The following is a 13,800-nucleotide window of genomic DNA, read 5'->3' as shown; positions in this document are numbered from 1 at the left end:
GATGCCTTAACAGGATCAACCAACATGAGAGAATAATTGAATAAATCAACGTATTCTTTAAGTTTGAGAGAATTAAAGGATAATCTACTCATTTAAGTTGATAAACAAATGGGTAAATCATTGGATTCAATAACTATTAAAATTGAAGTGATTTATTGGAAATTCAAAACAATTCCCAACCCTAGTTTCTTGAACATCTTGGTAATCTTAGCTCTAGTTTATCTACTCTCTTTGAATTACTATTTGCAATAAGAATCATTGACTGGAAAACTTCCTGTTATACATAGTGAAATATAATTTACAAATCAAAACCCCCATTAATTCGGAGCCTTCGATCAACAGTCTAGTAATAACCACAATACTTAGTGAACACAATATTCCTTGTGGGATTCGACCCCAAGCTAGTTGGGTTATATATTTGAAAATGACCGCTTACTCTCTTGTAAGAGAGGTATAATTTGGGTGTATCAGTGGGTGCTTGTTGATTGTGGTTTAATACCCCAACCTTAATGGTTTTTACCTTGGTGTTGGTCTTATTAAAGGTATTCCCACAAGGTGTTTGTGAAAATGTCTAAAAGAAATTACTAGTCACATGTTAATGGTGTTTTGAACTAAGGAAATGGCTTAATGAGTATGAATGTTTTGGAAATGGTTTTGTAAAGGCTTTGCTGGTCATGAAATTGTTTAAATAGAAACTTTGGTGGTTTAATTAATTAAAATGGGTTTTACTCCCTAAACCTTGGATTTAATGATTGTCCTTGTTGGCCGATGGGTTAGAGCTAAAAAATCATATAAATGGTTGATTGATAAGGGTAATGGCGTATGTGTACTTGCATGTTGTGTTGGTATGATTATTCCCATTAAGTGCCTTGGGTAAAAGATAAACTAAATGGTTGGTTATGTGTGAATTATTTTAATTTGGGCTGTAAAGCGGGATGTATTAGCCAAGTCATGAAAGAAAAAGATCCCAGAGGGACCAAAGCTGGAAACTCATGATTTCTGGCATAAGGTTTGGTCATGGCTACCATGTTCTTGATGTCACACTTATATTCTTAGGAATGTACTAGTCATCTTATCTTCTTTCCATCTCACGTGACAAACATGCATCGTAGCCTTTTCAACAGGTTGTGCTGACCCTATATAGCCCATGGGTGAATTCTGAGCAGCAAGGCTACACATCCCAGGTTAATGATTTTAAAGTTCATGCTAATCTTGTTCCTTATCTTGACATGGTATGTATATATATATGTTGCATTGGTTGTATGCATTGGTTGAGTGGTCTTAAAATGTTTGCATTATTTTATCCTTATCCTTGAGTTACATTATAGCGCTGCAACCGCTAACCATCTTCTACGCTGTATTCCCATGTGATGCAGGTGTTGGTCATACTACACCTCCTACTTAGTAATTGGAGTCGGGAATAACTTATGGTGACTTTATGTGGTGAGCTTCCATACTTTGAAAGGCTCCATTTATTGCTTTGAGTTTCTCTTCTTTCTTTATTAGCTTAGACTTGAATATTAGTTTTGTCTATGGTCGGGGGCATGTCCCTATCAAATAATTCCTTGAATTCTCTTTTAGAGGCTTTGTATGAATAAACTATGGACTTGGGTATGTTTTGCTATTGAAAGGGATTTGGTTGTTATGATGTGTTTGTTAGATTGTTTGGAGATAGTTTGACTTATTCGGGTTAGCCATTGTCATAGACCTATCCCAAAGTCCTTGAATTGTATGCTCTATCTTACTATGAGTTTGGAGTTCATCCAACAATGGGTATATGTTGGTTGTTTGGTTTGGGTTTTGGGGCAATATTTGCTCCTTATTTGGCATGAGATTCCTATTACAACAAGGCTCTAGTTCTAGTCGTGTCTATTTTAGGCTACTTCAAGACTCCTACACACAAGCATGATTGTTTCTTTATATTTTGCATGGAAATACACATATCAACTTGCTTGTTCAATATTTAAATAAAGATATTACTATTAAGAGCCGAGAAACATACCTTTTCATTGAGAAACCGAAAGTGAACTATGAACAAATAAAGCAAAACTCAAGATTCAGTTTGTAGTTAGTATGGTAGGACAAGTTGGTACCCCAAATAAGTTTCAATTTAGCCTTTTTTCTAAGTGGGGGATATGTTTATAATTTAAGGGGGAAGTTTTAATTTAAAGATAAAAAAATGAGATTTTGAGGATTTGAATGGGTTAATATGAGTCAAATTATGTTTAAATAGCAGTGGACCAAATTAGGTCATATTTAAGCGTGCGTGGTCCCAAGATTTTAATAAAAATTTGGGCCCACAACAAGCTCACTTGCGTCTGCCACATGCGGATCACATATGGTACATTTGGTCTATATGTACTAGGCACAAATGGGCCTAAATTTTTGTCCTAATTTCCTGCTTTATGGACATTGCATTTTGATTCCTACCTAGCTACTTATGGATTCATGAGTTGAATTTACGGCTTCAAAAGTATGATTATGTGTCAAAGTCTAGAAATTTCTATTATTATCCTTACAATTTCATCTTCTCAGTTATCTCTTAACATTACCTGGCCCTGGTAGGACCTGTGAACCAGATGGGTTTTTCACAATGTCCTCTTACCTAGAAAGTTATGAATGTAGCAATCATACTGCATTTCAGGAAAGTCCATAATCTATAAACCTACAGAAGAAAAACAAACACAAGTGAACACTAAAATAGTAGGTTGCGTCTAACGTAACACTTGATTTAACATCGCAGCATAACATGGCTAGGCTTGTTACTTAGACTTCCCCAACAAGCCCACAGGTTTCCTCCCATACAATACTTGATTTAACATCGAGGCACGACGTGGGTACCTTTATTAATAAGAATTCATAAATATACCTATAGGAATACCGTCTTGGGTCATCAATACAATCTATCACTGATACTACCCTCATGTCGGTTGAATGCTTAATTATTTTTTTGATATTGAATCTAACCTTCTCACTGTTGACTCTGAACTTTAGCTCCCCCTTCTCAATGACAACCATCGCTCTACCTGTGGACATAAATGGTCTCTCCAATATGATGGGGATCTCTGCATCAACCTCAGAGTCCATAATGACAAAATTAGTCAGAAAGATAAAGTTATCAACTCTCATAATCAAATCAAAAGAAATTCCCACAGGTCTCTTCACAGTGCGATCAGCCATCAATAGTCCCATCATACTTGATTAAGGAGAGCTCAAGCCTATTTGCTTGAACATAGACAACGTCAAATTTATGCTGGCTCCTAAGTCATACAAGCTTCTGGAGAACTAGGATGACCCAATAGTGCAAGGTATAGTAATGCTCCAGGATCACTTTTTTCTGGGTCATAGACTTAGACATGAATGCACTGCAGTGGTGCAACCCATCAACATCCTCAATTGTATCCCTTTTCTTCTTTGTAACCATTTGCTTCATAAACTTTACATATCCATGAATCTACTCCAATGACTCAAGAAGAGAGATATACAAGATTAATTGTTTCCATATCTCAATGAATTGCTTGAACTTTGCTTTCTCTCTCTACTGCCTTAGTTTTTGAGAAAAGGGTGGGGTGGACTTGGAATTTGTCTTAATCTAGCTCAATGACCTAACCCTTACCTTTACTCTCTATAATTCTACCATTACCACCTGTTGCCTTTTTTTACTCCACAATAGGTTTCTCATCAACAACAGTTTCATCGTGCCTTAGCGCTATTGCAACAGGTAATAGGGGATCTATAGTAGTAACACCAGTCCTTATTGTAATGGCAAGAAAATGACCATTTCTTTTTACATTTTCCAAGTGCTGCTAGGAAGGGTACCTAGCTGCCTCTGGTTTAGTGTTACTGATATCTACCTGAACTATTGCTCTAACACCTTAATAGCAGCGGCATGAGATTCAACATTCTGGTCAACCCTGAAATTTCAGCCTTGATCTCCTAAAGGCTATTCTCGTGATTGTCTTGACCTTTTACCAGTTTATTCAACAACTCTTTTATTCTTGATTTTGTATATCATTTGCTAGGCAGAATATAACGGCCTCCCTTTTTTCTATAGTGATTCTTTTTTCTCAAGTCACAATCTCATTCCCTACTATGGTCTTTATATATATCATAATAGTTCCGACCTTTGTATCCTTTCCCTTAGGCTCGGTAACTCGCCAACTGATGATCCAAACATTTTCTTATGCTACTGAATCATCAACTAGTTTCTTTGAACTATTTAACCAGTAATCCAAGATCAATTCCGCAACATAATTTCTGGCGCTACTGAATAATCAACTAGTTTTTGTCGAAGAAGGGACAAATAGCAAATGTTCTAGATCCTTTCTCAGCTTTACGAGTTCACCACCCTCGATTACTGAGTTAGATCTAATATAGGATATCAAAAGCTATATCCAAGCATAGTTTCATAAAAGCTCCTCTAAAGATGGTGTCTTCCATGGCTCTAGAACTGATGGTCAAGGCCCTATAGAATATCTCCAATAAGCTCATCCCTGAAATGTGATGGTTGGGCACCATACTCAAATTTTTGTTTAACTTGAACCAAGCCTCATACATAGATTCTGACTGCAACTGGCTAAAATTTTTAATCTTATCCTTAAGCTGCAACATCCTAGATAGAGGAAAGAACTAGTTCAAGAATTGTCTGCACGGCTCATTCTATTTAGTGATAGATACTTTTGGCAGATCCCCTATCTATACAGATTTTTCTCCTGTAAGTGAGAAGGGGAACAACCTCAGTCTGAGCATTTTCTGATTTACCCCTAGATTAGAGTAAAAACCACAGATCCCAATAAAATTTTCAAGGTGCATGTTTGCATCATCTATAGTCAAACCCACAGATACACCCTTCAAATTGAAGAGCTCAATCATTATGCTCCTTATATCAAACTTAATCCCTAGGGGTAACAAATGAGGAATAATAGCTCCAATCTCTGTTGTCTCAACGTACCCAAGATCCTCTTCATCATCCTTATATGGCTACAAATATTGTTACACTGGGATCACTTGAGAATGACAACATCTAACTCTGTTCTAATTACCACTGAGTCCTTCTCGGTGGTCTATTTCATGTCTCTGCATAGCTAACTATACCTTTTGAGCTACGGGCTGAGCATATTCTTCCCTCTTATGATTAGTAGCTTATTCAAATAATACCTCCATCTACTGGTCAATGATATCTTGAACTTCTTCAGCTGGAGGGAGAGGCAACTATTGTGTATCATCATGAACTCCTTTAGGTATACCATCTGTTTTTGGCTATGTCATCCTTTTAGGTGTTTGTAGGATCCTCTCTAGATTTAGATTTGGTAGGAGTAAGGGATTGCCTTTACTCCATAAAATAGGCATACAACAGCGTATTTTCTCTTCTCTGTGAGTTAGGCATACAACGGTGTGTAGAAACTAATAAATAAACAAACATACCCAAAAATTACAACAACTCTTATTCACAACTCAACACCGTATTCCCCGGCAACGGTGCCAAAATTTTGACAATGCTGAAACTACACCTTTAATCTAAAAATTATGAAGTTTCTATCAAATATAGAACCCAATAAAGGTTGGGATCTAATCCTAAGGAAATACATGGAATTGTGGCTTTAAGCTACTGTAATTAATGGACAAAACTGCAAAAGAAAATGGGGGATTATATTGTAAATATCAATAAAGTAGCTAGTATCTACTTTGGTTGTAATCAGTCATCTGTGAGTACTAGGATTGTGTTCTCCCTAGATACTCAGCTCCGTAAGATTATCGTTTTTTATTGAACCAACCTGATACCTTCAATGCAAAATATAATAAGTTATGTACCACCAACCGTCATTTGGACTAGCTGACAAATTTCACCCTTTACGTTTTGAGTCTCGAGATGTTGCCTTACTAAACCTTTTCCTAGATCCCAGTTAACTATGTTTTTTTGAGTCTTTAGTTATTAGATGAGAGTTAACTATCTTACATAGATTATACTGAGTAGCATGGATCGATAGTTAAATTTCAAATTACTAATGTAATAATCTTTTCCTAGTCATTACTCCTCTTTTTAAGTAAGTAGTACTAATCTAGGAGGGATCATAATGTTTCCAGCCACTAATATAGATAATAAAGTGAAGATAACATAATACATGCATGGGTATTGGCTTAGAACAACATAAAACATCCCCTACTTTATCAATCCGCTAGGGTTTCCGCAACCCTAGCTAAGGATATTTGGTTGCTCATGCTTGTGAAATAATCAAAAACCTTCATAATTGAAAGCATAGATGTAATTACAATAATCACAACTTAAAACCCAAAAACTAAACTAAATTAATTAACAAAAATCAATACAAGTGAATTCCAAGACCAAAATTAGATCTCAAAATCAAAATATGTTTGTATGTATCAAGAGTGTGTTCCTCTACTAAAAACAATAAAAGGGTATTTATAGTACGTGAGGAAACCCTAAAAATTAAATCCCGAACAAAAAAGGTCAAAAAGAGTCGATCTCCACTTATTTGGGCCACATGCAGTTTGCTAGTGGGTGCCACATGTAGTCCATATATTACCCAAGTAAGTGCCAGAACAATTTCTTACACAGTTAATTCTCAAGATTTTGGACTTCTGGTACTTACCTTACCCACATGCACACTGCATTTAGACATAGGTAAGTGCCAGAAGTTTTTCTTCAACTCTTGCACTATTTGTATCTTCAGTTCTTGCACTTACTTTAGTCACATATAGACCATAAGTTCTACATGTGGTCTGCATGTGGACATAGGTAAATGCTATGCCTTCCAATTCTTGCAACCAAGATTTTGAACAACAAGTTTTAGCACATGGTTTGGTCACGTACATCTGGTAAGTTCCACAAATGGCCAAAAATGATCAAGTAAGTAACCAAAACTCCATTTTCATCTTCTTCTTGAACTTAGCATCCAAAACCGAGTTTCCTGCAAAAGATACCCAAAACACATCATATCTAACAAAACAACCTATGAAACATACATATTTTCAATGTTTTAAGTGTCAAAACTGCTATATTTTTATAGCACATCAATCCATAGAGTCCGAAAGAAAAACTCCTAAGTTATCCAACTTGTGAATATCCCTCATAGACCTTCTTTTCTCCTCATCAACATGAGACAAGGTCCCCATAGACAACCTGCTGAGAGCATTATCAATAATATTAACATTACCGTGATGGTAGTGCAACTTATTTTGTAATCCTTAACTAGCTTTAGCCACTGCCTCTGCCTGAGATTCAACTCCTTTTGCATAAACACATACTACAAGCACTTATGGTTTGTATAAATATACACTTGCACTCTATATAAATAGCGGCACTAAATCTACGACGTAAACACCACAGCTGCCAACTCTAAATCGTGAGTAAGGTAGTTCCTCTCATAAACCTTGAGTTGTATAGTAGCATATGCCACAACCATACAATGTTGCATCAACACATAACCCAACCCCACATGGGACGCCTCACAATACACAAAAAAACCATCAGTATCTTTTGGCAGGGTTAAGACTAGCACAGAAGTCAACTTATTTTTTAACCTCTCAAAACTACCATCAAAAGCATCAGATAGCAGAAACTTAACCTTATTCTGAGTTAACTTAGTCAACAAAGAAAAAATAGTAGAAAAACTCTCCACAAATCTCATATAATGCCCAACTAATCCAAAGAAGTTCTTAATGTCGGTTGGAGTGGTGGGTCTAGGCCATCTTTTAACAACCTCAACTTTCTATTTACCCACCTTGGTCTGTTCACTAGAATCAACATGCCTTAAAAAGGTAATCACACTTAAAACAACATGCTCAATAAAATTCACAACATTCAACCTAAATTCGTACTTAGAAAATGTTGAATACAAACTATGATCATTAAAAGTCTTCAACACAAATCTAAGGGGATTGCCATGATCCTCCTTACTTTTAGAGTACACTAAAATATCATTATTGAAGAATATAAAGAACAAATCAAGAAACTGCCTAAACACCCAATTCATAAGATCCATGAACGTAGCTAGAGCTTTAGTCAACCTAAATGACATAAAAAATCATAATGACCATACCGAGTTCGAAAATAGTCTTGGGAATATCAAACTCCCTATGTTTTAACTGATACCCAAAATGAAGATCCATCTTAGAGAAACATCTAGCCTCTTGGATTTGATTAGAAAGGTCATCAATCCTAGAGAGAAGATACTTGTTTTTCACTATAACCTTATGCAATTGATCATAGTCTATACACATCTGTAGAGACCCAGCTTTACTTTGCATAAAAGAAACAGGATCACCCCACTAAGAGACACTTGGAAAAATCAACCCATTATCAAGAAGATCTTTCAATTGTTCCTTTAGGTGCATTAATTCAATTGGATCCATTCTATAAGGAGAAATGGAAATAGGATGAGTATCCGTTAGAAGATCAATCTCAAAGTCTATTTCTAAGTATGGTAGGACAAGCTGGTACCCCAAATAAGTTTCAATTTAGCCTTTTTCTAATTGTGGGATAAGTGTATACTTGAAGATGAAAGTTTGGATTTAAAGAGAAAAAATGAGATTTTGAGGATTTGAATGGGTTAAAATGAGTCAAATTATATTTAAATAGCAGGGGCCCAAATTAGGTCTTTTTTAAGCATTGGTGGGCAAAAAATTTTAATTAAAATTTGGGCCCACAACTAGCTCACTTACGTTTACCACATGAAGGCCGCATGTGGTACATGTGGTCCATATGTACTGGGGGCAAATGGTCCACATTCTAGACTTTGCATTTTGATTCTTACCTAGCTACTTATGGTTTAGTAACTTGAATTTATGGCTTTGAAAGTATGATTATGTATCAATATCTAGAACTTTCCATTATTATCCTCAAAATTTCATCTTTTCAATTATCGCTCAACATTACCTGGCCCAAATGGGACTTATGACCCAGATAGGTTGGTCATAAAGTCCCCTTACCAAGAAAGTTATGAATGTATAAATCCTACTACATTCTGAGGAAGTGATTAAGATATAAACCAACAAAAGAAAAGCAAAGACAAGGGAATAATAAAATAGTGGGTTGCCTCCAACCCAATGGTTAATTTAACATTGGAACACGACGTGACTATACTTGTTACTTATACTTCACCAACAAGCCCATGGGTTTCCTCCTATGCAACACTTGATTTAATGTCGAGAAACAATGTGGGTACCTTCATTACTCAAAATTCTTTAAGGTACCTATAAGAATACCCTCTTAGGTAATCTATACAATCTGTCACCAACATCATCGTCCTATCAATAGGCTTATTTATTAATTTTTGGATGTTTAATGGGACCTTCTCACCGTTGACTCTGAGCTTAAGCTCCCCCTTCTCCATGTCAATCATCGTTTTACCTGTGGCCATAAACTGTCTCCCCAATATGATATATATCTCAATGTCAATCTCACAGTCCATAATTACAAAGTTAATCGAAAGTATAAAGTTTTCAACTCTCACAATTACATCAAAAGAAATGCCCACAGGTCTCTTCATGGTGTAGTAAGCCATCAACAGCTGCATCGCAGTTGGTTAAGGAGGGATCAATCCCAATTGCTTGAATACAGTAAGCAACATCATATTTATGCTACTTCTTAAGTCATAAAAGGCTCTAGGGAACCAAGATAACCCATTATTGCAAGGTATAGTAAATGCTCAGGGATTATTTTTTTGTGCCATAGACTTAGTTGTGACTATACTACTGTGATGCAACCCATCAACATCCTCAATTCTAGCTTCTTTATTCTTTGTAACCAATTATTTCATAAACCTAGCATATCCAAGCATCTACTCTAATGCCTCAAGAAGATGGATATACAAGCTCAACTCATTTAAAATATAAATAAATTGCTTGACTTTTCTTTCTCTATCTTTTTCTTCAGTCTCTGAGAAAAGGTGGGGTGGTCTTGGAATTTGTCTTACTTCTAGTACAACGACTTAACTCTTACCTTTTATTCTCAATAATTTACAATTACCACCTATTGATTTTTATGACCCCAAAATGGGTGTCTTATTAACAACAACTTTATCATGCCTTAGTATTTTTGTAGTAGGTAATGGGGGATCCACAGTAGTCATACCACTCCTTCTGCTAATGGCAAAAATATGACCGTTATTTTTCAGATTTTGTAAAATACTGGTAGGAAGGGCACCTGTCTTTCTCTGGTTTAGTAATGCTGACATCTGATCGAACTATTGTTCAAACTGCTTGATAGTATTGGCATGGGATTCAACCTTGCGTCAAACCTAAAATGTCATCCTTGATATCCTTAAATATATTCTCGTGATTTTCTTAACCCTTTACTAGCTTTATCATCATCTCTTCCATTCTTGATTCTGTATCTTATTTGCCAGGCAGAATGTATAGGTCTTCCTTCTCTCATTAGTCATTCTTCTGTCTCTAGTTACTATCTCGCTCCTTACTATGGTCTCTATTTTTGTCATAATAGTTTCAACCTCTATTTCCTTTCACTTGGGCTTTAAAACCCACCAACTAATAATCTAGGTATTTTGTTTCCTTCTCTAAATATGACTCATAAGCTTTGAAAGTTGAACGTTGTGCTCCCATTGGATTCACTCTCTCAGAACATGTTGCTGCAAACTATTTTTCCAGCAACCAAAGTTTAGTTCTTAGCATCCTAATTTCTTGCACTACTAAATCATCAGCTACTTTTTGGTCAAGAGAGGCACCAATAACATATGTGCTAGATACCCTCTCAACCTTTTATGTTTTCCACCCTCGATTAGTGAGTGATATCTAATCTAGGATATCTAAAGCTACCTCTAAGTGAAGTCTCATAAAATCTTCTCAAGAGATGGTGTATTTCATAGCTATGTAACTAATGGTCTATCTCTCTAGAATATCTCTAATAAGCCCTTCCCTGAAATTCGATAGTTAGGCACCATACTCAGCTTTTTCTTAAACCTAAAACAAGCCTCATACATAGATTCTGACTGGAACAGCAATACCTGAAATTATAAATCTCATCCTTAAGCTATAATATCCTGGATAAAGGAATGAACAGGCTTTAGAATTATTTTTGAAACTCGTTCCATGTACTGATAAATCCTCTAAAAATTTCCCCTAGACATAAAGAGACTTCTCTTATAAGTAAGAAAGGCAACAACCTCAGTCGAAGCACCTTCTGATTTACCTCTAGATTAAAGTATGAACTACAGATCCTAATTAACTTCACAAGGTGAATATTTGTGTCATCTATAGGAAAACCCACCAATACACCCTTCAGATTTAAGAGCTAAATCAGTGTGCTGGTTATTTCAAACTTAATGCCTAGGGGTAAAAAAGAAGTACTAATAGCTCTAGTATCTACCATATCAACGTACCATAAATCCTCTTCATCATCCTCATATAGCTAAAAATATTGGCAAGCTGGGATCACTTGAGCTTGACAACCTATAAATCTATTCATATTACAACTGAGCATTGCTCGGTGGTCTGCTTTCAACCTCTACAGAGATAATTATTCATCTTGATCTATGTTTTGAGCATCTTCTTCCCATATCTAATTAGAATTATTTACTAACAACCTCTTTTTTATTGGTCAATGATATCCTAAACTCCTTCAGGAGGAGGGTGAGGTGTTTGGCGTGCATCGTCACGAACACCTTCTAGAATATCATCTCTTTTTGGCTTTGTCATCCTTTTAGATGCTTGTAGGATCCACTCGGGATTCAAATTAAATAGGAGTAAGGGATTTCCTATACTCCATGTGCTATGCATACATAGACATATATCCAACTAAGAAAAAACAAAAAGACCCAAAAACTACAACAACCTTGATTCATGACTCAGCATCATATTCCCCAACAGTGGTGCTAAAATTTTGATAATGCTTCAACTACACCTTCAATCTGAAGATTATGCGGTTGTTTTCAAATATAAAAACCCAATAAAGGTTGCGATAGAATCCCAAGTGAATGCGTGGAATTGTGGCTCTCAATTGTTGATGGCCAAAACTATAAAAGTAAATGGGGGTTTAAATTGTCAATATCAAACAAGTTGATAGAATCAACTTTGGTTATAATTATTCATCGGTGAACACTAGTATTGTGTTCCCTATGGATTCTCAACTCCGTCGGATTATCATGGTTTATTAAACAAACTTGATATCTTGCTTGCAAAATATGATAAGTTATGTACCACCAACCATCTTTTGGACTATCTAACTGATTTCACCCTTTGCCATTTGAGTCTCAGGATGCTGCCTTACTAACCCTTATCCAAGATCATAGTTAACTATTACCTTTTGAGTCTCTAATTAGTAGAGGACAGCTAACCATATTACTTAGATAATACCTAGTTGCATGGATTGATATTTAAAATTCACATTGCAATTGTAATTATCTTTTCCTAGTCACTACTCCTCTTTTAGAATAAGTAGCAATAACTTGGGCAGGATACTAACATTTTCAACCACTAAAATAGCTATTAAAGTGAAGATAATATAATATATGCATGGGTATCAGTTCATAACAATATAGCATATCCCCTACTTCATTAGTCTGCCAGGGTTTCCACAACCCTAGCTAAGGGTTTTTAGCCGCCCATGCTTGTGAAGTAATAAAAACATTCATAAATGAAAGAATAAGATATAATCATATAATAATAACTAAAAACCCAAAACTCCAACGGAATTAATCAACCAAAATCAATACAAGTGAATTCCAAGACCAAATTTAGATCTCAAAATTAATATATATTTGTAAGTATCAAGAATGTGTTCCTCTACTAAATAAACTAAAAGGGTATTTATAGTACATGAGAAAACCCTAAAAATCAATTCCCAAATAAAAAAGGACCAAAAGAGTCAGTGGTCACTTACTTGGACCACATACATTTTGCTAGTGAGTACCATATGTGATCCGCATTTTGTCCGAAGTAAGTGAAAGAAAAATTTCCTACACAGTTAATTCTCAAGATTTTAGACTTTTGGTAATTACCTTACCCATATATGGTTCGTATGTTGACATAGGTAAGTGCTAGAAGTTTTCCTTCAGCCTGCACTCTGTATATCTTCAATTCTTATACTTACCTTAGTCACATACTGAAACACCCTAGGTTTGGACCCTTAGAAAATTTACTAGATTTCTAGTTTCTAGACATCATATGACTTATTGGTACTAGTCATATGGTGTGTTACAATATATATATATTGGTCATATCCTAACCAGTATTGGTTGGTGGGTTGGATAGGTTTTTGGAATATGTACGACTTGGTGGGTATGAGTCATACCATTAACTTCTATGGTATACAATGTTCAAACTTTCTTTGATTCTATTCTACTAGGTATGCTATTTAGGGGTACTGATCATATGGTTGGGTATGACCTTTTTAGGGTAAGTCATATGCTAGACAATAGTGGGTCCAAAAGGGAGGCCTAGGGTACGAGTGGTGGGTACCACTCATATATAAGGGTACGACTGATAAGGAGGAGTCATAACATTTGATGGGAATTTTTAGCAGTTTAAGTTGGGGGTAATCTAGACATTTCCCTTCTTAACCTCTTAAGGCCCCATGACTTATAACTCTAATGGGACATCATCTACCTTATTATTCTATCTTAAACACTTAGAAACACTCTAATTCTCTCTAAGGCTCTTGGGTAAAGAAAGTCTAGGGTTTCATCTAGAGGATCAATTTGGGGCTTGTATGGTTGACTTTTCTCAATCATCTTTGTAATGTATGGCATGTACTCATCACTTATTGTTAGTTCCGACTTAAGGCAGGATATATACAATGTTTTCATGGCATAATTATTGTATAGT

Source organism: Capsicum annuum, chromosome 10 (genome assembly GCF_002878395.1).
Source record: "Capsicum annuum cultivar UCD-10X-F1 chromosome 10, UCD10Xv1.1, whole genome shotgun sequence".
NCBI lineage: Eukaryota > Viridiplantae > Streptophyta > Magnoliopsida > Solanales > Solanaceae > Capsicum > Capsicum annuum.
The sequence above is the reverse complement of the archived record's forward strand: the minus strand, read 5'-3'. Positions refer to the sequence as shown.